Raw genomic sequence first — 26,866 nt, 5'->3', positions numbered from 1 at the left:
CTCCTGATTCTCAGTTGTTTCATGCTGCAGGGATTGCCATTGCCTATTACTAGGCGGGCTTCTGCTGTTTGCTGCAAGGAGGTAAATTGCCTGGAGCAGATTTTTTTTTTTCTTGTGCTAATCAAGCTATGCTGAAAATGAAAATGAAAGTAAAGCAGGCTATTTGCTGTTTGCTGCAACCAGGCAAAATTGTTAGGATGCAGAGGCAGAGGCAGATTTCTTTTTCTTGTTTTCCTCACCAAAAAAGGTAGGTGCGTCTTATAGTCCAGAGCGTCTTATACTCTGAAAAATATGGTATATTCATTTGAACTGCCTGGACTCCTGATTTTCTGTGCTTGACCTTTATATCCTATAAGCTTTTTAATAAAGAAAGCTTTACTTTCCCCATCACATTATTCTTTTCCTGATAAGTGGTGTTAAAATATAAGAATAGTAATAGTGGCTTGCAGTCGCATTACTTAGACAAAAATAAATCTCTTTGAAAAAGAAGAAATTCTAGATTCTTTCCAATTTCTGAAATGATCAAAATAGACTCTGAAGAGAATGGGAAAAATGGATTACATATATAATCTTATAGGGGTTGGGAAATATTAAATCTGTAAGGAAGATTGAGAGTCACGTCTTTAAATATTTTTTTCTATTTTTCTTTTCCTTTTGCACTTTGCATTTTTTCTATTATTTTCTAATTTTAGTTTGTATTATGCTTTAGCATTGTTAAATTTTAAAATAAAAATTATTTTTTTAAAAAAACACAACAGAAGGAACAGTGTATGAAGCAATTTCTTTCCAGTTCATTAAAACAGATGTGTCTCATGACAGACTAACATAGCTGCTTCATAAGTTGCATCAAGTTGTCTCAATAAATGTATCATAAAAAGCAACCTCACTTCCACAGGAAAAAGTTTTTAAAAATCTGCATACATGCTGAAATAGTCTAAAGTATCTTGTGAGCCTGAAAAACAATTTGGCTCATTTAAGTATTTTTTTTTAAATTGTTTAAGTTGTGTTCCCAACAGGAAGTTTTTATTTGGCTTTCTTTTTCTTTTATGCATTTACTAATGACGTGGAACAAAATTTAAAAATGAGATATTAAGATTCATAAAGTTTCTTCTCCTTGTGGAATAGACATTGACAACAGAATATTTCTAAAGAGCTGAAGGAGTAACTAATCGGGTTTTTTATCTCTAATTTGTCCAGCCAGGATGTATCCAAACAAACTCTTGCAGAGTTTGTATTTTTATTATTTCAAATCAAGTGGATACAGCTGTATTTCATTTATTAATTTTAATTTAGTAGTGGCTCATACTCTTAACTGACATCTGTTCTGAAACTTTAGAAGGAAGACCAGGATAATAAATATTCATTAAAACACATAAATAAATAATCATTATTACTTTAAAGTTCAGATGCAATTAGTGTGAAGCTTTTTGAAATATTACAAGAACCTCCATCTGGAAAAAATCTTAGCTACGTTTCACATTCCATTTTATGTCTTCACTTAGTGTAATGCAGGTTGTTGTTAATTTTGTTTCATGTAGGCATGGAGGAACAAATTTTGAAATTCATATTTCATTGAAAACTCAATTTTACAAATCTGAATCCTTGTGTAAAAGAAAATTCAGTGATCCTTTGAGATTTGCATTCGTCTAAATTTGTGATAGAGAACCAGTTTGGTGTAGTGGTTAAGGCATCATCTCAGAAGTTGGGAGGCAGTGAGTTCTAGTCCTACTTTAAGACCAAAGCCTACTGACTTGGGCCAGTCACTTTATCCCAGCTCTTGGAAGGAGGCAATGGCAAATCACTTATGTAAAACATTGTCTAAAAGGACTGCTGAGACTTGCCTAGGCAGTCTCTGAAAGTTGAATATGATGATGGGAAAAAAAATGGTGTAATACGTGTTCAAATATGTTTCTTGATATAAATGTACATAAAAGTTGAAATAACAGTATAAACATATTATAATTATAGGAAATGATTATAACAGTATGCACGTGTGTTTGTTATTATAAGTCTCTAAACAATAGTTTCGGAACTGTGAGTTTGATATAGATTTTTAACGCAAAAATAAAATAAAAATATAGTGCTGAAAAGTTGAGAGGACTCCATATCTCAGAAACTTTTGGAAATGTCTTTAAATATTTTGTAAAACTATATATTTTAAATTTAGCCACTTCAGGTAGATCTCCAAAATCTCGTGGGATGTTTCTATGTCAGGTACTCTATCTGTCATATTGAATTTGGGATTTTGCAGACAGTTATAGAGAGCAGGCAATATGGATGCCACAGAGCTGATCCCTGGTTTATATGGTAGTCATCAAAAGTTATAAATAACAGTATTGCTTTTTGAAAAAAGGAAAAGGTCAGTATATGTTGTATTACATAAATGTACATACTAAGATATTTGAAGAATAGGGACAGGGTGAACGGTAGTATTAAAACCTTAAATTGAAGAGGGATGCATTTATCTTAAAAAGTAGAGACTGAAAAAATTATATTTCCATTCACCTCTAGATGATGTAAAGTAGGTATTACAATGTAAACCTTCAGAAATTCACAAAGTTTAAATACAATTTACCGTATTTTTCAGAGTATAAGATGCACCTTAGTTTTTGGGGAGGAAAATAAGAAAAAAGCGGGTGGATCGGCCTCCTGGAATACCCTCAATCAGCTGTTCCCAGAGGTGAATTTTAGCAACAAGTTCCTTGGTTGTGACTTCTGTGCCTTGCTTTTTTTTGTTTTTGTTTTTTCTGTCTCTGAAACTCTGTTTCAGAAAAAACTTTTTTTCCTGCCTCTGAAAGCGTCCAAAACAGAGCTTCAGAAAAAAAAGCCTCTGAAGCTCTGTTTGGGGGCTTCTTTTCAAAGCTTCGCTTTTGATGCTTTTTTCAGCCTCTGAATCCTCCATTTGAGAAACTGGGCATGGCTACATTCGGAGTATAAGACACACCCAGATTTTCACCCTCTTTTTTTGGGGGGAAAGGTGCGTCTTATACTCTGAAAAATACAGTATTTTTTTTTTAAAAAAAATACATATTTGCTCATTAATAGCCTATAATCAAAATCAAATAGTGCTACCAGAAAGCGTTGCAGATTTTAGGGACTGAGTTAAAACACCTATAATGAAGCTTATTTTCTCACAATACACTATAAAAGTTAGTTCAATTTTCTCAATCCTGGCACTCTTTAGATTGCAAGGTATGTATTTGCAGATTTTGCTCTATTTTTTTCTTTTTTGGCTGAAAACAGGCAAAAAGAGCTTGTGCTGAGGTAAGCAACCGTTAGGTCTGAACTTCTCAGCCTTATTACCTACTGAGTAGAAGACTAGGTAAAAGTAAAAGTTTAGATTTAAACCTAAAAATAAATATACTTAATATAGTGGTGGATTTAGCTTGGAAGAGCTGGTGCTTTTAGATGGATATTGTGCCAATCTGTCACTTTCTTCCATCAGAGACCTTGAACCTATAACAATAGTTTGTCACCTTTAAAGCAATATTGGGTAATATGCAGCTTGCCACATATGACTTGCCTTTGAATTCTAGCTCTTCTCAATTCTAACCCACTGCTACTAGATCCGGGCTGCAGAAATCTGTATGATCACAAGATGACAACAGTGAGCCAAATTGTTTTTGTATTCTTTTGCTCACATCTAATGGTTGTCTCAATTTCTAGAAATCTGACAGCTGTACCCTAGCCGGCCTGACCTAGCAGAAAGGTGGATGAGAGCTGCCATTCAAAAAGATCAAAAGGGACAGATTTTTCTCCCCTTTGTTCTAAAGGAGAGGACGTAACTGGAATTGCTTATCTTAGTGTTCCTCAACCTCAGCATCATTAAAGCATGTGGAATTCAATTCTCATAATTCCCTAGGAAGGAATACTAACTAGGGAATTCTGGGAGTTGATGTACACACTTCTTGAAGTCGCTGAAGTTGAGAAACTGGTTTACTCCACTCCCACTCCCACTCAGGTTCAAAATTCTATTTTTAGCCATGAAGAAAAGATGGAAAGGTTTTAGCCATTCCCTTATTTGTAATTTCAAATATTTTCTTGTGACACCTATTGGTCCAGCCCAACGCTGGATTACCTGGCATGATAGGCCAAGGAATTTACACAGGATAGAGTAAACTGGAATCCAAATATTTATTTCTATGCAGAAGCAAAGGTTAGGAAGCTAAGCCAAATCAAGCATGCCAAAGCACAGCAAGATACAGACTTGTATACAGTTTTGAAACAAAGAAAAATAATTTTATTGGTTTACATAAGTAATACGCTTCCTGCTAAAATCCTATATCCCATAATATGTGTGGGGGTGCATTTAATAGCTAGGCTTTCACCTCAGGGTATGTTTTTTTTTCATATGCTAATAATAAGGTTTGGTTACTTCTGGATTTTTCCTCAGACATCCTAACTGCAATTTAAAAAGAATGTCACATTATCTTCCTATATTTTAGTAAAGGACCCACTTGCAAAATTCTTAGCCAGATTTATAAAACCACATCCAATCCTATCAACTCATTACCTAAATTAACACTTCTACCTGCTTGCTAGTGAAGATCACCACTGAATTTGTGGGTGATTTGCAAAAGATCTTAATTTCTTAATGGGTTAATAGATTGATAAGCCAGCCCACAGGCTCTCACACGCTATTTGAAAAGGCATTTTTTAAAAAAAGGACAAGAACCGCTCGAGGTAGCTAGTAATTATAGCACCTATCATATACTTAAAGCTAGAAAAAAAAATGACACAATCGGATGATATCAAATTGTTTCCAAGAGCATTGTATGAAGGGAAAAAAATGCTGTTGGGTTACTATTTGATTCTAATGGTACTGCTTACTGAGAGCTGTGTCTGAGGGAAAAAGAAAGAAAGAAAGAGCAGCCATGGATAGGGTTTTTTTCTTTTTTTAATGGGAAGCTGTCTAATTGCATGCACAATCCAGGCTGAGGCCATGCACTTCTACTTTCTTTTCAAACTAGGCCATCTTAGATATATGCCTTTTAGAAAAACCCTGCTTATTATAACATGTATTTTGACCCAACTTTTATTTTACCCTGCCAGATCTTATTTTAAATCCTGTTCCTGCAAATTTAGAAAAGAGCAAAGCAAATCAGAATGGATATAAACCATTTCAAGTCCACTTTTCCACAGCCGCTGGAGCTCCCTCTGGCCAGAATTGCTACAAACTGACAGCAATGTGTCATCTCATTTTAAGGAGAGGACTAGATGAACATTACAGCGTTAGTCCTCAAAAAAAAATAATGAATATGACAGTTAAACAAAGGGTGGGGGAGAGGAATCACCCCAAATCTATTCCTGTCTGTATATGTAAAATGCCTACTCAAATACGTAGCAGCAATTTTAGAAGTTGGAAAAGTGGACATAAACGATATGCAAAATGGTTTACAATTGCACAAACACAATGATCCCAATAATCATTAAAATTCCACTACTGCTGTTCTTTCGTTAGATTTTTCCAGAACAAAATCTCATGTGGAAGAATGCAATTTTTACTCCCCATCCTGACTCATAAGCAAGCTATTCCAAACTGAGACACGTGCTGTTGAGAAGATCCTCTGGGTCTCCTTCCTGCTGCTATGAGTAGAACCCACAGAGATCCTCAAGCCTAGACCATAAGAAGCGATCAGATACCACCTGGAGATGACACTTGCATAGAAGGCTTTATTGGTGACAACCAGCACCTTGAATTGAGCTCAGAATCCTACCAGCAACCAATGGAACAACTGCAACAGAGAGGTTATCCTGCTACTTTGGTTAGCACTGGTCACAAATGCACAGCTACAGTTTTTCCAGTGGCATCTTCTGGGTCAACTTCACCTGCAGTCCCATAGAAAGAAACTTGCAGTAAGCTAAATGGGAAATAAAAAGAGTGTGAATTACTGTTATTAGATCTTCTTAGTTCAAGAAAGGTTACACTTGGACCAATTGAAGCAGGTCAAAGGCCCTCTTGACCATGGCTTTTATTTGCTCCTCAGACTTTGTACCTGTTCTTTCAAGTGAAGTGCAATCCTTTCAGGAACAATAGATGGAATGTGCATGGAACTAGAACACTGATGTTCAGTGTTCTTTCTTGCTAGGATTCATGGTCTCTGCTTCATCCATCCCCCTTGCAGCAACCGTTGAAAGTTTTTGCCACATCTCCTATTCGGTCTAGGGTGGAGATATATAAGTGGGTATTATCACTGATGGTACCTTTCCTGAAATCAGTCAATAACATCTCCTTGCAGCTTCATGTAGACGTTGAAAAGAACAGAGTAGAATACCCCAAGCTCTGGGGTATTCCCCACTGAATTCCCCAAGATTTCAGTCTCCTATCCCCCACCATGCCAATTTGAATTCCACACACAGGAAAGCCTGCAAAATAAAGTCCTCATGTATAATACTAACAGGTGATCCAAAAGGATATCAGAGCCAGCAGTCAAATGCTGTTTAATAGGTACATGACTGCTGTCCAAAACCAACCACAGATCACCTACAGGTGACCAGTATGCTTTCCAATTCATGCCCAGGTCTGAAAACCAACAGGAAGGGATCAGATAATCCTTTTCATTCAAAGTATAAACATTTTCTATGTTACAAAAATATACTATTTATTGAGATATTATTCTAATCCTTCTAAGAGGTAAGATTAAAAACTGTTTGACATAAATGCTCATTTGTTGTTACATGATTTCCCCCCTCATTTACTCATTTTTGTATAAAACTTGTCAAGCTAGTATGATGTAGCAGTTTAGATGCAAATAGGAAAAACAATTTTCTCAGAGTTCAAGATCACTGTTAGTCACAGCAGCTTACTGACATCAGTCAAACTCAGCCTAGTCTCCCTCAACCGTTGTTGCTGGAATGAAACCTAAACAAGGAGAGCTATGTCAGCTTCAATTCCTGTGGAAAAGGTAGGATCAAAATCTAATACATGAGTGAATAGGACAAAAATGAGTGAAGAGATTAATAAATTGTATAAGTAAATAGATGTAGAAATACATATATAAAATGTGTGTACATACACACACACAAAATTCAGCAAAAAATTCTTTCTCATACATTTCTTTGATCATTTCTTTTAACAAAATGTTGTTTCATACAACATGGTCCACTAAGTCATGTTTTTTTTTTCCTTTTCTGTGAATATATATTTTTCAAATATGTAGTACTTTACGTATCTATGCATGTATACTTCATTGTTATCTCACTTTTTCCGATGTATAATACTTCTTTGGAAATACAGTCCTTGACCTATGACCACAATTGAATCCAAAATTTGTGTTGCTAAACAAGTTAAGTGAGTTTTGCCCCATTTTACAACTTTTCTTACCACTTCTGTTATGTGAATCACTGCAATTGTTCAGTTAGTAACATGATTGTTGTGATACAGCTTCTCCATTGACTTTACTTGTCAGGGGGACGCAAAAAGGGATCGCATGACCCTTTTTAGGTCATAAATATAAACCAGTTGCCAAGCATCTGAATTTTGATTATGTGACTATAAGGACGCTACAACAGTCATAAGTGTGAAAAATGGTCATAAGTCATGTTCTGATTGTGTTCATTTGTTCAGACCTTTTCAATTTGTTGTAGTGGAAGTCTACAATATATCTTTTAAATCCAGTGTTGATGACTGTGGATTCTTCAGTGATTAAAAAAAAAACTCAAAAAGGCAAGAGGCAGAAGGTGCTTCATGAGAGAAACCTTGTCCCTTTGACATATGCAGTGACCTTGTGCATATGTCCAAAATGGATGGACATTGTCTCTCATGTGGATTTGTTTGGATGAGAACTTGATTTTTCTTTTCTTTTTTTATGTTGTAATATATTTCCTTTATTTTTTAAGATCATTTTTATTAAATGCATCTCAGCCCCTTGTATATGAGTGTGCAAATGCACACAAACAAACCCTATGTTTTCACAATTTTCACCGTGTTGTTCACTAAACAATTACTTCACTGTTAGCAGAGATGGGGAATTTTGATTCGTCGGACAAAATTAGTGCAATTGTCCAATCACTAGCTGGAGGCTCTCGCAAGTATTTCTGTTCAACAGTCTACATAAATTTAACAAGTGGCAGACCGTACATAACATTTTTACCTGCCACTTGTTAAATTTAGGAAGTCTGTTGTACAAAAATACTTGAGAGAACCTCCAGCTAGTGATTGGACAATTGCACTAATTTTGTCCAACAAATCAAAATTCCCCATCTCTGCTAACAGTAAAGTAATTGTTTAGTAAATGACACAGTGAAAATTGTGAAAACGTAGGGTTTGTTTCTGTGCATCTGGATATGCATATGCAAGGGGCTGAGATGCATTTAATAAAAATGATCTTAAAAAATAAAGGAAATATATTACAACGTAAAAAAGAAAAGAAAAATCAAGTAATGCCTGGCATAGAATAGATTGGAGTGGACTGGAGTGGAGTGGAGTGGACTGGACTGGACTGGACTGGAATGGAATGGAATGGAATACTTTATTCGGCCAACTGTGATAAGACACGTACACTTTTGTGAAGTGAATATTTTTATGACATGGATATAGAGTGTAGAGAATACAAAAATTTAGTTAGGCGATGCCATTTATGGAATTTTTAAAGAGGCTGGGTGAATATGAAGAGCACAACCCTGCTTAGAACAGACAGGGAGAACCTACCAAATTACGGTCTTCTTTTGCTGCATTCATCTCATTAAAAAGATTGCTGGTAGCATAGTTGCTGTATAGAGCTATACATACGAATTGCAAGTTTACGAGTTTCCCCCTAATTGGCATCTAAGATTCGGTAGAAATCTCTTCATTTTTCAGAACTAAACAACTGACTGATTCTGATCAAAACTGATCAAAAGACATCTCTTCCAATTTCTTCAAAATTTATAGATTTTACACTTTTGGGGTATCAATAATGATCGCCAAAATGAGTAAAATGACCTTGTTAAAGCAGGTAAGCACCTGGGCAAAATTGTTTGTGCAGGATTAAAAGTGTCACTGAAGAGATTAGCCATTGTTATTTGGTAGTAAATATTTTATTTTGTGCTTAGATCTAAGAATGTTTCAGGAGCTATGTTTTTTTTTACCTCCACAACAACTCTGTGAGATAATATGGGCTAAGAGTGAGCTTCAATGGCTAAGGAAGAACTAAAACCTGCTCTAATGCTTTCCTAACCACACTGGTTCTCAAAACAAATCCTGAGCTACCTTTCATCTGTTAATCATCTCTCTCTCTCTCTCTCTCTTTTTTTTTTCCTATCTATCTATCTATCTATCTATCTATCTATCTATCTATCTATCTATCATCTATCTATCCGTCTGTCCATCTAAATCTCCTATCTCCCTCACAGAAATGCTATAGATAAACCTGGGTCCTTATGCTTGAAAAGTATACATTTTATATGCATACATTTTACATTTCTTCCCTTACTTGTGTTACTTTGGTTAATTCATATAATGACTTGAAGTTCATGCATGGAATTTAATCTTATAAATATATAAATCATATAAATAGAAGATTAACAGAGATTTGCAATTGCATGCCTGGGAAACAACTTCAAAGATTTCCTTCTGTTCTTTCTAGCTATTGTTTCTGAAGGTTAGAAAGGCTCTTTTCTGGCCAGAAAGCTAGCAAAGGTGATTGTTCTGAAGGCTAGAAAGGCTCTTCCAGAAACTGAGAGTGTAGGTGGACCTGTGGATGATGGGGACAAGAAAAGGTTTGTTCACCTGGGTATGGTGGGACAGGGATAGGTAGTCAGGGATCAGGATGTGGTCTTGAGAGTTGTGGCAGCTGTGTGTGTGCTCGTGGGCTGGTTGAACGTCTGAGAGGAGAAGACTGATAGATGAATGGGGAGAGCTGCAGTTCCCCAACAATCATAAGGCAAGATTTGCTGCCAAGCACCCAAATTTTGATCGCGCAAAAGCAGAGGCACTGCCACAGATGTAACTTTTTTTTTATTGAAAAAGTTTTTCAAATACAAATTTTCCTCCTCCCCCTCCACTCCCTAACCCCCCTCCCCCTCCCCTCGCCCCATGGCTTCTGCAAGATGAAATCCAAATTAATATCACATTATATAATACTTTACCACCCTTTTACACCACCCCCTATGTGCTAAACATTTCTTTCTAACATTATTATTATGTCCCCCGCATACTATATGTTTCAAACAACATTCGGCTATGAAACTATATAATAAATCCTGATTTGGCATTTATTCTACTCATAATCCACCCCCATACGTATATCTCTTAACTCAAATCTTTTAAGTATATTAATATCTAAACATAACATCCCTTTTCCTGAACTAAGCAATCAGTAACATTACCTATCACCTTGTACCATATCAATTTTATTTCACCCACTATCCTACAGGTCTACCATACATAATATATTTAATATCTTTATTCTTCTGCCCATATCACTAAAAGATATTTCCATATATAAATAAAACCCTCAGATGACTTTAAATTTGTATTCCATATAGTATCTTCTGTAATGTCTTTCAACTAGATTGTTAATTCCATCGACCATGTTAGGGTAACATCAAGTCCTGCTTCCAACAGTATATTCAGTATCTTCAATTACCATCTGCCCCCATCATTAATAAGTATTTCTGTATATGAGAAAAAAAACCCGAGTGACTTTATATTTATATTCCATATGGTATCTTCTGTAATGTCTTTTGTCTAGATTATTAATTCCGACAACCACGTTAGGGTAACAGCCAGATCATCTGCATGCCCCTATTCCATAGTTCTCTTGCCTTATAGCTCAACATATACATAATCCATTTTTCAGAGAATCCAAAATAGAAAGTTCCAATCCGATCAATCACAGGCCATCTTCCACATCCCAAAAACACCAGCACTGCAGAGATCTGTTATTCTTCTCAAAATAGTATAAGTCTGTAATTTGCCTCAGCTATATTTTCATGTATCAGCCTTCTATAAATCCCGCTTATTATATTTAATCGTCTCTTAAATAACTGGCATAATCTGTTGGCTAAGAAAGAATTGTAGTTTAAAATTTTTTAGTTTTGTAGAACCTGCTTCTTCTTTTCTTAACTTGTTGTGGTTTCGATCTCCACCCTGGTTGCCCTTCTAGAACTTGTATATCAGCTGATTGAGTTACATGCTGGTCTTTAACTTGATAAGACATCAAATCGAGATCTGAAGCCACCTCTCTTGTATTTATAGGTGATCCAGCTATAGCCTCTGAAGGAGAATCCAAAAGCGGCTCATCCAAAAAGCCCTCTATAACTTGTCGTTTTTCCATTACCTCCATCTCCATCTGCTTAGCCTGAGTTTCAATCTCTTGTTCATTTTGCTTTTCTTTATCCCCCTCCTGTATTCCTGACACTGATGACATACGTGGAGATGTTGGGCCCATTTTAAAAACCTTGTAGTAAAATTCTTCCGCTTTTTCAACAGTGTTTAATTGATATCTTTCTCCTTCATATCTCAATATTATACCAACTGGAGCATCCCACCTAAATGGGATGTTTTGTTTCTTTAGCTCAGTCACCAAAAATCCAAAGTCCTTTCTATCTTTTAACATCTTGGACGGCAGCTCTTTATATATCCAGATCTTCTTTCCATTCATTTCTAGAGTGGAGTTAAAAGAATTTTGCACAATATCATTTCTTATTCCTTTATCAGTAAAATAAATCACCACATCTCTAGGCAATTGTCTTTGCTTTGCCACCCAAGAATTTACTCTGTAGGCCTTATCAATCTTACAAAATAACTTCTTCAGAGCTGACCTTTAAGATCACAGCCAGAGCTTCAGCAGACATCTTTCTCAGGTCCTCCCTGTTATTTTCCTGTATTCCTCTCATTCTGATCGCAAATTCCATGGATCTAAATTGCATCATTGTAACTTCATTTTCAATCCTTTGCTTTATATTATTTGCATTGTAGGTCTTGTGATCAGCTTCCTTCATTTTAGACTCTACTTCTGAGCTATTTTCTTGAATCATTGTCAAATCATTTTCAATTCTTTGTATTTTATTATCCAGATTATGAATCTTATAATCAGCTTCCTTCATTTTAGAATCTATTTCTAAATTGATATCTTTATCCATCTTTAGAATTACTTCTGAGAAACTTTTCAAAGCTGTTATAATATATTGCTTCAGGTTATCATACTTTTGTTGAACCAACTCTTTAATTTCCTGTCTATATTTTTCAAGATTCTGGTTCATAATCTCATCATGTCTTGCCAACTCCTCCAAAACAAATTCCTTTAAAACTTTAAAACCATTCTTCTGCATCTGCGAGCTCAAAAATTGCTCTTGTGATTTATAAATGGGGGAGCCCCCCCCCCACAGCTTGGTTGTCTGGCTTTGTCAGTTTTAACGCCATCCTGCCACACAAACAGACTCTTTTTAAAGAAAAAGTCTTCTCTCCACACAATATCAATATCAAGTCTCTAAGAAAGGAAGAAGCATGAAACAGAAATTTTTCTCTTCCCTTGTAGGCAGCGTTATTGCTTCAGATACTTTGTAGCAAGTTAAACCATTCAAACGGAAAGACTTTCACTTTCAGCTTTCTTCTCAAGCCTCAGCCAGCCGCCATTTTAAACTTTTTTTCCCCTTTTCACTCTTTCTTCATCAATCATAGGGTTGTTACAAATACTTGCGGTTTAGAGTCCCAAATCTGGATTTCATCCTGCTTATTCGAGCAATCTGTTAGTTTTCGCTAATTAGGTTGGTCACATCGTCTAGCTCTGCAAAGCGCAGAGTCCTCCCGCAGCCCAGAGCAGCGGCAAGCTGGATAGGGAGCCTCATCCTGCTTCCTCCCCAAGAGTAGAAAAAAATCTCTGGGGACTTCGCAGAGGGCTCTACCTGCTCTCGCCGGCTCACCTCACATTTCCTTAAGGAAATGGAGTCTTTCGAGCTGCCTCCCAGCTGTAAAGGCGGCTCTTTATGGGCGGTGGGGGTGGCGGTCCCAAAAGACCGTCTAGTGACGATGGAAGCCAAACCGGAAGCCTCTGCCACAGATGTAACTTTGAGTAGGGCTTGCAACTCCTTTTGTTCAGCACCACTGTAATGTTGAACAGTCACTAAATTAACAATCGTAAGACAAGGGCTACCTGTAAAATCTAAATGAAGATTATATTATTTTCTGGAATAGAGTCAATTTTGTTGTAAGGTACATTCAAAGGTAGAAGCCTATATAATGTTCATTGTTGTATGAATGGTAATAATGGAAGAACTACAAATGGGTAAAAAACAGTGTTTGTGAATGATAAAAGGGTGATGAAATGATCACCCTTTTATCAGCAATGTAATATCAGCAGTGAATAGTGAGGAAAATGTGAATAAGGAAAAAAAGAGAAAAAAATGAAAAAAAGTATAGTGAAAATAGAATGACAATAGGAAAGGAAGAGGGGAGTTCTATATGAAAACCTATTATATGATAGATCATGTGTTAACAAGCTATGATCCATGAACCATATGCAGCCCATCTCCTATTTTTGTATGCCCTGTAAATTAGAAAAATGGGTGAATGGCAGTTTGTCAGGCCAAAGTCTCACTTAACTGAGCATTCGAGGTGAAAGTGAGTGTCACTGAGATGTAGATTGTGGCCAATCAGCAGACTGACACCATCCAATGGGTTTTATACTCCTTGACCTGCAACCTGCCTACTGCAGTCATGGAGATAGAGGAGGGGCAGGATCTGGACTTTTACATAAAAACGTGTATCAACCCTCATGATAGTTTTGTTTTTAAGTGTAGCTTTAAAAAAAGCTTTTACAATAACCGAATACAGTAAAAGGAGAAATTGATTAGTACAAATGGCATAATAAAACAGCATATCTAATTAAAATATTTCCACAGTGGAGTAAGCTGATGGAAATATTTGGTTACTTGGTATGTGAGTGTAGGCTTAGTATCCCTTAAAAAATAATAAACATAAAATTTATTTGCATGTCTTTCATATTTGGCAATAATTGGGGGCAATTGGAGCACATCTTGGGTCATCATAAAAAGGGCACCCTATGCGAACATGAAAGAGAGCTTCTACTTCCCTGGAACCACAAGGGCAAAGGGTTTGTGAAAAGGGGTCCCATGAAATCTTCCCTCCAGTAGAGCTGAAGGAAGGGCATCAAATTAGACTGGAGAAAAGACCTATCTATTCTTGCTTAATGTTAAACTGTGTGAGGACCCTGGAATAGAGGGCTTGCAGCTGTCTAACAATCGGCGATAGGATTCAGGGGCACTGGTGATAATTATTGTGTTAGCTTTCTGCTATAGTCACCCAGAATGTTGGAACATGGATAATGCACATTTGGAGAGTTCAGTTTATTGATTTGTAGTAATATTTAGTAACTTATTCTATTGATATTGATATTTAGTAATAAAATATGAACAATTGCAGATTATATAAAGGAGCAGTCTGAGATAAAATTATCAATTATAATTTTGAGAAAAATACATTGCATGTAGAGATACTTACTATCTAGAAAACGTGAACATAGTCAGAAAACCCAATCAATAGATGACTCTGTAAATATGAAGTATAAACTATCTGTCTTACATTTGACAGATCTCATCTTTTCTACTACCTTCTATTATTGGTATCATTATTATGATTATTATTACTCTGTCATTTTGCATGTACACTGAGAGATTATGCATCGGAGACAAATTCCTTGTGTGTCTCTTGGTCGAATAAAGTATTCTATTCCATTCCATTCCATTCCACTCTACTCTATTCTATGCCAGGCATTACTTTATTTTTCTTTTCTTTTCAAGAGGACAGGGAAAACAAAGCCAATGCCTTATCTGATCAAGCAGACTTTGAAATCCAGCATAATTGAAGAAGGTGGAAATCATACTTCAATCTCATGCAAAACTGCCTTGGGCCCCAAATGTCTCATACAAAAGCAACTTCTCTGATGCTGACATTATTATATGCTCTGCTCAACCATCTGTAAAAGATAAAAACAATCCAACTTTGTTTTCCAAGCAATTGGCAGGACCCAAGAATAATCAATAAGTAAATGGTCTGCTTGCTTCCATTTCTCTGGATACTAAGATGTCGCAGTACAATGCTTCAATTATGCAGGATATGTGGGAAATAAAACATTCCCCTTCAAAAAGATTGCAGCTACTCCTGGGATTACGGGTAATGTGTAAACTATTGGGATTACATGCACTTGATTATTCTGCAGATAATGGTGTGTCTAAAAAAGATGTTGGAACAGATTTCATTCTGGCGACCATTCTATTTTTAGACTACCCTTTTAAAATGTAGCTGTGAAGAAAAGACAAAGATTTTTCACTATTAGTTCCACATTTTTCTAAAGTAAATAAATAATTTAAAAGGGTGTTATTTTTGTCCATTTCCAAATCAGGTTAACGCGGCAGGAAAAAAAATGTCATATCATTTTCAAAGTTATTTTAACAAGCTAGGCAAAAACTTGAGTTCTGTGACTAATCTCCGGATTCAGTGATACAAACATTCATATCACCCATCATGCTATTCCATCTGGGGTATGTAGTTAATAGACAATGAGTAAGAAATAGTAAGACTAAAATTGTAAAAGCCCTCAAGACATGACTGCTGCAATGCCTGGGGGGGATCTAGTGAGGAGCTTTTAGAATGGCGGTGTTGAGCTGATCTAAAGATGGATTCTGCTGCTGATCATTATTTTTTCTTTAAATTGATTACTGATTATTTTTAATATGTTTATATATTGGGTTTTTTAACTCATTGCTTTGTTTTTTTACGTGTTGCGAGCCACTTAAAGTTTCTTAGATAAGATGGGTAGCCATATAAAGGAGGAGGAGGAGGAGGAGGAGGAGGAGGAGGAGGAGGAGGAGGAGGAGGAGGAGGAGGAACAACTAATTTACATTATCACCATTCAGTATACCTCTTCACATCTTTCCCCTATCCTTCTTACACAACTTCACAGGTTGCTTTTGTTGTTTAAGCATTTCATCTCCCCCTTTTTGAGATCTCATCAACTCCATCCACTCACTATATTCTCATTCTTCCCTTCCTCTTGACACATTTCTTTTTCTTTCATATATTTGTTTGTGTTTCAGTCCTCATTTATTTTGTCTACGCATCCAAATCTCCTTTACCACTTTTTACTCAGGGAAGCCACTCCATGTACATGTGAACTCCCAAAAATCCACAAAGAAGGAACTCCATTCAAACCAATCGTTGGCAACATCAACTCTGTCATCAACAACTTTGCAAAATATCTAACCACCTTATTAGTCCTCTGGTTGGCTACACCACCCATCACATCAACAATTCAGAGGATTTTGTCAGCAAGATTTTGAAATTAAAACTGGATCCGGATGAGATTATAGTTTCTTACAATGTCACTTCATTCTTCACCTACATTCCAACAACTGAAGCTGTCATGGTAGTGAAGAAATGACTGCTACAAGACAGTACATTGGATGACAAAACTAATCTCATCCCAGACCACATATGTGCCATGCTGGACCTCTGCCTGACTACTACCTATTTTAAATACAGTGAAGGTTTCTATAGACAAAAACACAGCTGCAACCTGGGCTCACCCGTGTCCTCCATTGTGGCCAATTTCTAGATAGAAAAGATAGAGACCAAAGCCCTAAACTCCTTCAAATGAATTCCACCCAGTCACTAGTATAGGTATGTGAATGATACTTGGGTCAAGATTAAAACACAGAAAATGGAAGCCTTCATCACCAAACGCATCAACGCTATCAACAGATACAATAAATTCACATGGGAAGATGTTAGGGAAAATAATCTTGCTTTCCTGGGCTGTGCAGTATACATTAAGGAAGACAGAAGTCTTAACACTGAGGTCTACAGAAAAGCCATAGACACAGATCAGTATTTAAATTTTGATTCTCACCACCCACTGGAGCACAAAATGGGAGTGATCAGAACCCTATACTACTGGGCTAAAGGTTTGCCTACCAGCAAAGAGGAAAAAGAAAAAGAACTAAAACATATCAAGGAAGCCCGCAGAACTTGTGGCTATCCAAACTGAGCCTTCAACAAATCCAGAAGAAGGCCCAGCAGGAGTTCCTCCATAACAGACAAAGAAGAGGACAACAAATGAAGTAATATGGTCCATATATGGTTCATGCAGGAGTATCTGAAAAGTTCAGAAGGATTTTCAACCCACACAACATACATTCACATTTTAAACCTGAGAATACACTAAGGCAGAAGCTTGTCCACCCCAAGTATAAAACACCCAGACACAAACTGACCAATTTAATTTATGCAGTACATGGGCAGATCTGCATATTGGAGGAGCAAACAACTACTTCACAAACCCCTGGCACAACATAGAAGAACAACTCATCAGGGCAAGAGTCAGTAGTCCACATGCACTTGAAAGACAAAGCTTACTCTTCCAAAGGCAGCAAAACCCATGATCTGGACAGAGAGGACCACTAGTTTGAAAGAGAGGTAAAAGAGGCCATCTAAGTTAAAATTGAACAGTCCTCTCTCAACAAAGGGGGACAGATATGATACCACTTATTCATATTTACAACACAGTCCTTTCAGTAGTTCCAAGAAAGTTCCACACCCATTTGGACTCTGATTCAGGGGATCCTGACAGCACTGATAAACCCCCAGGAGCCTCAACGACTCTCAGAGAGCTGTGACCCACCTTCAAAGTGCAAACAACCAGATGACTGCAAGGAGTATAAATATAAATCTTTCTATTCTCCAGCATTTAGTCAGAACTTGAACTAATTCACACATGCACACAGAGAGAGCATTCATTTTTATTCTACCCTTTAACATAACATGACTGTTTCCAAATCAATTATTCCTTCCAGTAATCCCTAACTTTGTTCTGTTAGATGGACTTTTCTATTAAAACCATTCTGCTTTCTTGCCACCTTTTTTGATCTTAACAATTCTTTGGTCTTTTTGACTACATTCTTTGTACTATATTTTATTTTCTATAGAAATTACAGAATATCCTTCTCTCATTTTTTTCCTCTTATATGCAGATTCGTTCTCAACCTGTTCACCCACAGCCTTTTTCATTTCATCATTCTGCCAACCATTTTTTTTTCATATTTCTTATTAGCATCAGTGGCAGTCTGCAACATAATTATTTTCATATGATTCAAGTACCTGCTATGTGCTTTTTTCTTCTGCTCAGTTTCCATTTATTCTGCCAAGTAATTAATTTCTGTCCTAATATTTTTATTAGGACTCATACTTTCTCCCTATAATTATTTTTACTTTAACTCTTGTTCTTCTTCCTGCTTCTCCTCTTTTTATGCCCTCTTTCTTCCAATATGCCCTCTGAACCCTTCCAAAAAAAGATCAGTCTCATATTAAAAACCTCTTATTATACTTGTATACTTTATTAACTCTTTAAATCTTTCATGATAAACTGCATTTAGGCTTATTTTTATTTACCAAGTGAACATTATAGATCAGGGGTGTCAAACTCAATTTCATTGAAGGCCACATCAGCATTACCTTTGATCTTGGGGGTGTGTGGGGGCATGGCCAGGGTCGCCAGCTCAACAGCACTCGTGTTGCGGGCGCCTGTGGTGGCCCGAACGCTTTGGCAGTGAAAATGGGCACCTGAGCTCCATTTTCAGCTGTGATAGCCTCCTGCAACCCTCTGCCAGTGAAAACGGAGTTCGGGAGGGCCGCATGTGGCCCTTCCGAGCTCCATTTTTGCTGACAGAGGTACCACAGGCCAGTCCTTTGCTGTTATCAGGGTGGCCCTGTGGGCCAGATCTAAGCATCCTGTGGGCCGGATCTGGCCCCTGGGCCTTGAGTTTGACACTCCTGTTATAGAAGCAATTAGATTTTTACAAAACAAATCACCACTGATTTTAGTTCCTGAATCTCCATGTATACCAATTACTTTTACTTTACTGTCTTGTCAATTCACGTCACCCAGAAAAATATTATTTTCCCATGAATTGCATTCACTTTTCAATACACACTCATAACAATCTAAATGACACCACTTCATATTTTTGTCATAGATTTAAATAGTCTTCATTTATAATTAAAATCCATCTATATATTTCTTTGCATATTTTTTTCAGGTTTTGTCTGTATCCTACGTAAATTGGGTTTTGACTCATGATTATGTTATAAGGGAGATGTGTATCAGTATATGCACTTTTCTGTGTGAGGAAAAATAGTAGTTATATGCAGTTGAGAGATCAGTTAATTTTATAAATGTAATAACTTATTATACAGTCAATTGATTGTAATTTGTTATTAATTCAAAATAATTTGGAATGTTTTCTGCCTCTTTGGCAAGTGTGTGTGTGTGTGTGTGTGTGTGTGTGTGTGCATGCCTTCAAATCATGCTTAACTCCTAGCAACTATATGGATAAATATATACAAATTTCTTACCTGCAGTTTTAAAAGTGGTTGCCATTGCCTTCTTCCTAAGGTTGAGAGAGAGTAATTGTCCCAAGGTCACCAATTGGCTTTGTGCCTAAGTCAAGGCTAGAATTTACTCTCTCACCCTGTATATAATGTAGTCCCTTTGATCACTACATCATACTTTTTATCTATCTATATATCAGGGGTGAAATCCAGCAGGTTCTGGAGAACTGATAGCAGAAATGTTGAGTAGTTCGGAGAAATGGTAGCAGAAATTTTGAGTAATTCGGAGAACCAGCAAATACCACCTCTGACTGGCCCCTGAGTGGGGTAGAAATGGATATTTTGCAGTATCCTTCCCCTGCCATGCCCACCAAACCACACACACCAAGCCACACCACACACACCAAGCCATGCCCACCAAACTGGTAATAAAAAAAAAATTGAATTTCACCATGCTATATATCTATTATCTAATAATAGATATAGATATTAGATATAATCTAATTGTGTTACATCCATAAGAATATGTACTTTAAGGATATGCCAAGCGAAGCTTTCTGGGAATGTTGGTTTAGCAGTTTTCTAGAAGGTAAGCTTCTGAATTAGAGTGGCTCATGATGTACCAAAAATCTGCTTCATTTGGACTACCACAAATGCAACAGCAGGAATCACTTCCAATTCAGTTCATAAACTATGGGTTATGTCTTTCCATCAATTCAGAAAATTCTGCCTTGCATGGCAAACCATACTTAAGCAAACTGAAATGAACTCAGTCACTTATTTGCTCATGTTGAAAACCATGATGTTTATTCTTGAAGATATTGGAGTAGCGCTTGCACTATTCACGCTAAATATATATAACATGATGTAATAATATAGGTCTTTCAGAGTGCAAAATATTAATGGTTTTAGTCTAGAGTTGATCTCTGTGATTTAATGAGATGACTTTGTATTATTGTTACATTTCTCTTCCATCTATAATTTGTATATTCAGCAAAATTGTGAAGTCCCCTCTCCCTCCCCCAGTAAAAACTGAGATAATATATGCAATTTCTATACTTGATGTCTCATCTTGGAGTCATAATATGATGACTATTGAAATAGTTAGATGTTCAGAATAGACTTAGGCCACTTCCTTCTTCTGTATGCAGATCAGATATGCCTAGCTTCTTTAAAGCTTTCTAAAAGTATCTAACAATCCAAATAAATATTGCACTGAAAATGATTTAATTATATATCTCAATTATTGATATTTGAAACTAATAATTATCATTTGACATTATTGTAATATATAAATTCAAAGGAAGTGCTGTAGCATTGTTCTAATTACTCATCACATCATTACTGCACACAGTGAGGAAAATAAAAATGGTTCCGCTGTACTTGATATAATTTTTCCAAAACTTGAAGGGGGCAGAATGAACTGACATGATTCTGCTTCTGCTATAAGAGAACATCGGTACTAAATTGTTGTCTTCTGAGGAAAACATGATCCTGTTTTCTTTCCCCTGTTCAGTAATGATTGTTTGTTCACCTCACCATTTTAAGTCCAATAAATCATTCTTAGAAAATAGACTGGTGGAGATTGTGTGACATTTTATTTTCTGCACTATTTTTTTATTTTTGCAAGATAGAAAGTCTATTTAAAATAAGCTATTCGACTAACCGTGCAAGTCAATATCCCTTGACTTATTTGTCTAGGAGAAAATAAATAAATTCTGTGTAATGATTTAGCAATTTGTGGAGACTATACACAAAGCTAGTTGTGATTTGTACATTATATGATTAGTTCAGAAATCAATGCTTTCTCCCAAATAGTCAGCCTATGACAGATCTGCTACCATATCATATTTAGAAGGCTGTTTTCCATGCACCAGGAAAGTATGTCACCTATTAATAATTACCCTAGCACAGCCTTTGAGTAATCTGTTGTGCCTTATCCCTGCAGGTTCAAGGCAAGAAAGACAAAATATGAATTTCTGCAAGGCTTGTGGAAAGCGAACTAGGAATGAAATATTTAACAGTAAAGTAAGTCAAAGAGAGGGTAGCTGAACTCAAATCTTTAAAGGTGTCTGGAAATAAAACTGATGTAGAAAAGTATGAAAAATGATGTAACCAGAGCATGAAGGAAAAGCTTACAAGATCAAAACTGAGAAAATAATTGGCAAAGACAGAATGGGGAAATAGGAATTACATGGCTCCTTTGTGTCTCTCATGTCAACAAAAGGGGAAGAACAAGATACTGTCAATCACAGTAAATGTGGGAAGAGCATATGAGCTCAACTAGTTGCAGTTACCATACATGCCGATGGTAACAAGAATCTGTTGAGAATGATTGAATGGCCTAGATCACGGGTGTCAAACTTGCGGCATCACATTGCCGTCAAGTGACATATTGCATTGTTTCTCCCCTTTGCAAAACTGGGGTGGGCGTGGCCTGCACGTGGTGCATCTGACCCGCAGGCTGCCAGTTTGACACACCTGGCCTAGATTGTTCTTTCTTGATACAACAGTCAGCTGTAGAGATGCGGTGTATTAAGATTAGTTCTATGTATTGAGATATGACACTTTTAACCACGATTTTTTTAAACAAATCAGAATGGTTTGATTAGTGACATATACCCTAATGGATAATGGTTAGAGTTACATATTGAGCGAAGTTAAGAAGGGATTTCATTATGGCTTAGAGTTGTATGTTAACCTGACATTGTTAACAATAAACAATATTGTTTATTTGTTTATCAAGCTTGTATGCCGCCCATCTCACTAAAGGAGTTTCGAGGTGGCTCACAGACATTGAATAAAATGCACTATAAAATATAAAAACAACAATTTATTTATTTATTTATTAAATTTATATACCGCCCTATTCCTAAGGGACTCAGGGCGGTGAACAGTGAACGATAAAAATACATTTAATACAAACGTTAATAAAAAAAACCAATTAAAATATACTAAACACTCTGGTCCTAGATAATTCAAGACATCCCAGTTTAAAATAAAATCAAAAAGCAATATAAAGGGAAAGTTAGGCCAGGCCGGCCTGCTGAAACAATAAGGATCTTAAGTTTAAAATTCAATTAAAATAAAACTAAGCAGGATGAATATGCTGGAATGGTGATCATAGTTCATCAGGTAGAATATGTATGTTTTAGGTCATCCAGCCATTAAAGGTAGTCCTTGACTTACAACCACAACTGAACCCAAAACTTATGTTGCTAAGTGAGACATTTGTTAAGTAAGTTTTGCCGCATTTTACTACCTTTCTTGCCACAGTTGTTAAGTGAATCACTGCAGTTGTTAAGTTAGTAACATGGTTGTTAAGTGAATTTGGTTTCCCCATTGACTTTGCTTGTCAGAAGGCCACAAAAGATGATCACATTACCTCAGGACATGGCAACGGTCATAAGTACCTGACAGTTGCCAAGCATTTTAATTTTGATCACATGACCATGGAGATGCTGCAATGTTTGTAAGTGTGAAAAACAGTCATAAGTCACCTTTTTTTTAGTGCCATTGTAACTTTGAATGGTCAGTAAATGGACTGGTATAAGTCAGGGACAACCCATACTAGCAGAACTTAAAGATTTCGGGCAATAGATTTTTCTTGAGTATGCCTTTTCTGAATAAGATGATTTTTTCATGAAAAGGGAAATGTGGTTCTTCTACTTCATGGACAATAGCCTAAATAAAGTTCAGGCTCTATTTTTCTCCAAATGAATTACCCATGGGCTGAGGGTGGGGGTCAGGTGCTACCATGCATCCAGTTCTAAGAATAAAAGATGCTCATGAAAGCCAAGGGATGGGAAGAAGTTGTAAATAACAGTAGAGATCACTGTTCAAAACCATGGATGTCTTTGAAGATTGGGGACCAGTTGGTTGCCTGGGAAATGTTAACTAGTTTTATAATATTTATTTATTTATTTATTTATTGGTTCGATTTATATGCTGCCCTTCTCCTGAGACTCAGAGCGGCTTACAATGCATTAAGCAAAATATCTGAAGTACTTCCTCCATTTTTCCTTCCTTGTTTGGTTAACACCCCCATTCCCCCCCCATGCACACACAAACACACTTTCTCCTGTCTTCTCTTTCCAGGGATTATCAATCCCATTTTTTAAAAACCTCTTTTGTTTTCCACAACAATGATTTTCACCAATACATCGATATACCTTCAGTGATAACTATTATGAGCAATAGATTATGATTATTCTGCTATGTGCCTAATGATGAAATTAGTTATGGAAAATTCATAATTCAAGATATTGGGCATATGGTTGATTGTAAAGAAAACAGCAAGTTGATAACACAGTCTCAAAACAGATTTTCTATGTCATCCTCTTCTTTGACTCTATTCTTTGCTTGTAATTTACGTATTAAACTGTGTAACAGTTCTTTGTATTGTCACATCTCATGCTAAGGAATTCTATGTACATTGATTGGGGTGTATAATATTGAATTAATTTTAATTTTGTAGATGTTCTCATATGTCATTTTTTGTCATTTTTTGTCATTAATTGTCATTAATTGTCATTAATCAAAACACTGTTGTGATAATACTGGTATAGTGTGTTTCTTCATTGGACATACAGAAATTCTATTATTTCCTTTTTAGTTAAAAACTTCTTTTCTCTTTTGGTTCAAAAACTTAGTAAAGGCTTTAGATTTTCATATGATCTCCTTCTAGTATGCCCAGATGTGTCACTGTCATAAATTGTGCAATTAACAGAGTGACAAAATGAAAGCATTTTCTTTTAGCAAAGCAACTGTTAGAACTATTAAAGAGGCTGTAAACTGAAGTTGGGCCACAGTGACACATAAACTGATAAGGAGAAAGACAAATCAATGAATCTCTATTTCATAGGTTTTACAATATCTCTTTATAGTATGCACATCAAATCTTTAACTAGCCAAGTCTTGTTTGATTTAATTAGATTTCTATAGTTTGGAATAAAAAAATTTCCCAGTAGCTTCATATCATCTTTTATTATTTATGAAAGAGATAATAAAAATTGACTAAAACTCTTGCCATATGGCCAGATGAAATTTTATTTTTTGTCTAATTCTCACCTTTTATTTAATGGACAAATGTAAAATCCTTACTTTCTGTTGCTGAGTCAATGTTTCAAGTTCTAAATTTTTAAGTTTTCGTTCTCAGTAATAATAAGCTGTTCTTTCAATCCCTGAAACTAGAACTTTAGAATAGAAATTTTCCATTTATATATTTGAAATATGAAAAAGCTACTTTGTCTTTAAAAAAAAAAAGTGGTAATGATTACAGCAAGTAGAAAAGTCTTTTAGGACTGATCATAAAATGCAACTTTTTTCTTTTCTTCTTCACCAAGAAAATGTATAACTTGGTTTGTGCCTTGTGAAGTTGTGTTTGTTTAGCCACTATCTGCTGAATGAACTACAATTGTCTACATTCATCTATACTTGGCTGGTTTCATTTTTTTACAATCGCTGTTCCTATAACTGTCTGTATAGCTTAGAGTTCTACTGAAAACATAAAATACAGAACAATCCAGAATAGAAATTTAAGCACTGATATCTAAACATGATGTCACCAATATGATGAAATGTGCAGGTCCTAATCCAAATTCTGCTGTTTCATCCTTGTGTTGCACTGCTGCAAGGGACAGAGTCTATCTCACAGCACACACTTCATCACCTGTCCCCAACCTTGTCTTCCTTACAAACACACTTGTATAGAATAATAAAACAACAGTGCTACAGAAAATTATCATCATTACCAGTAAATGTAGTCACTCAGACCACAATACAATCATTAGTTAAACCATATTCAATAATTCTAATATAGTTCCTTAAAATGAAAAATACTTGCATTTTGTTATTAGAAAGACAATAATGTCTTTCAGCCTTTGTGGAAATGACATTCTTCAAACGATACTGGGGGGAAAAAAATCTCTTTTTCTTCAGTCATCCAGTTCAATCTGTGGGGCTTCAGAGGAGTGCCACAGATATTCATATAGGGAAGGAAATATGAAATGAAATATTCTTAAAGGTTTACAATTTCTTAAATATATTCCTAAATATTCAAAATTTTGAATTAAAGCCCATCACTTTGAAACTTTGGAAGAAGATTTCCATTTAATGCAGACGGCAAAGCAATTGCATAATATGATCAAAAGCAGTCTAATTGATCTAGATCTTTCTAAATAGGAATCTGATAGAGTGTGAGTGCTAAAAGACTAATTTTACCCAGGGAAGATTATACCAGGTATCTCTTCCTAACACGATGAAAGGAATTTCAAGCTACTAAGGTCACTTGAACCTCTGCTGACAGTGATAAATCTAAAAGAACCTCCAGCTACAAATCGGAACCATCAAAGTTGACTTATAAATCTCCATCTTTTTCACTTGATTTGATGAGCTTAGACAGTGATCATTACTTCTCACCTTGGGGTGGGGAACAAAATTCTTTTATTTGGATGGAGACCTGTTGCCTTAGAAATAGGGCAATATTATAAGGAACATGTAATTAGGAATGTTTTTTTTTTATTGTTGTTAGTTAGGGATGCTCAGATTCCCCTGCCACCCCCTATATCTTAGTGCAGAATAGATAGTGAGGCTGTAATCAAATAGAACCTTCAAACAGTTTCCTTCTAACTAAAATTCCTTACCTTCACAAATGCTAAAACATCAAAGAAAAGTCTAATAGCCCACTACCGTATAAAACCATTAGATTCTTGGGCACATTCCAAGTCAGCCTTGGTTTACTTTGGCTGCAGCTAAAGTCCCATGCTGAGCTGAGATGTATCTGATTGACCCATCTTCCCTGCTGGAAGCCTCTCTTCTTTTTCCTTGACTTGAATGACCTCCAAGTAAAGCACTGATATTTTACAATTCATTGACAGAAGAAGAAGGGAGGGGGAGTGAAAGTGGAATGTATAATTAGGAATATAATTTGCAACCACTGTGACCTTTGGCATGCTTTAAATGCTTTTAAAATATATTGCATACCATACATGCACATAACACTGTTGAATGAAGTTTTCCCCCCCCCTCTTTAGCCTCTTCCTAAAGGATATATATTTTGTAGTGAGAGATTTAATCAGAACAGATACATAGTGATTATCCCCTCTTCCTTCCAATGGCAAAGACAGTGCCATATCAAAAATATATAAATGTCAGCTTAGTATATTTTTGTTTTAAAAATACATGTGAAACTTAATCTTATGCATGCTTTTTCAGAAATATAACTAAACTATTTTTGGTCCTTAATATATAATGTCATGCAAATGACATTTGGGGGCGTTGTCGGCCCGGATGGCTGCGGCGGCGGCCTTTGCGATCAGCTGGCAGTCGCCTGAGCAGCGGTGGAGGTGGCGGCCTGAGAGAAAATTTGCAGATATAAAGAAGGATGTGAAGGGGACTCTGAAGGAAAGAGGGTGTTGGAATCTAATTGTAGGAAACTGCTTGCAGAACTGCTTAGAAGAATTTTGCTCAGGCATCATAAGAATGAACTTTTATTTGATCCGGAGGTTTTGCATTGTTTCAGAAATCCTGCTAATTGGT

The 26,866-nt window shown here is 36.2% G+C and overlaps 1 long non-coding RNA gene across 1 annotated transcript; it reads right to left on the bottom strand.

Annotated features, from left to right (window-relative positions):
• Window positions 1–1,032: 1,032 nt before the first annotated feature.
• Window positions 1,033–19,433, bottom strand: LOC117672366 (uncharacterized). The gene is made up of 2 exons (XR_015732894.1): window positions 19,352–19,433; window positions 1,033–6,162 (listed from the first exon to the last, which is right to left on the bottom strand). It is a non-coding gene; the product is annotated as an uncharacterized LOC117672366 (long non-coding RNA).
• Window positions 19,434–26,866: the final 7,433 nt, after the last annotated feature.

Source organism: Pantherophis guttatus, chromosome 3 (assembly GCF_059756535.1).
Source record: "Pantherophis guttatus breed Tessera chromosome 3, ASM5975653v1, whole genome shotgun sequence".
NCBI lineage: Eukaryota > Metazoa > Chordata > Lepidosauria > Squamata > Colubridae > Pantherophis > Pantherophis guttatus.
Note: the sequence above shows the minus strand (reverse complement) of the source record. Positions and strands in the feature narration are given on the sequence as shown.